Raw genomic sequence first — 645 nt, 5'->3', positions numbered from 1 at the left:
TATTTTTTTTCTCTCTTTTTTCTTTTTCATGGGGTCATTATATTCCTGTTACGATTTATTGAATTCCGATATCTGTTAGTTACATTTGAGAGCTCACGAAACGGAGGACATGTTTCGGGAGCTGATCGTCCCCCCCCCATGCCCCACCTATGTTCCCCAACTCAGGCCTCATTACAAACCCCACCTTCACCCTTAACTCAACTCTCTTCCTCTTTCTCAATCTCTCCATCTCTCTTTACCCCCATTTTCCTCCTATCCCCGTCTGCTCCTTTTACACTGTCTCTCTCCTTTATTCCATATCTCTCCCTTGCTCCTTTTCTCCTCCCTATCCCCATCCATCCTTCGTACCCTCATCTCTCTCCCTTGCCCCATTCTTCGTTTCTTATCCTCGTCTGCCCCCTTTATTTCATCTCCCCCTATCTCCATTCTATCCTCCTTATCCTTATCCCCCCCCTTACCTCCGTCTCCCCCCTACTCCCATCTCTCCCCTCCTATCCCTGTCTCCATTTGCTCTCATTTTCCCCTATATCCACGTTTCTCTCCCCTATCACCCCCCCCCCTTTCTTCATCGATGACGTCACCCTGCCTCGTGTTGCTTCATGCATACTTCAGCGCATTCTTGGCAGCGGCGCAATACTGTAGTAT

This window comes from Penaeus monodon, chromosome 32 (assembly GCF_015228065.2).
Source record: "Penaeus monodon isolate SGIC_2016 chromosome 32, NSTDA_Pmon_1, whole genome shotgun sequence".
NCBI classification, from domain to species: domain Eukaryota; kingdom Metazoa; phylum Arthropoda; class Malacostraca; order Decapoda; family Penaeidae; genus Penaeus; species Penaeus monodon.
The sequence above is the reverse complement of the archived record's forward strand: the minus strand, read 5'-3'. Positions refer to the sequence as shown.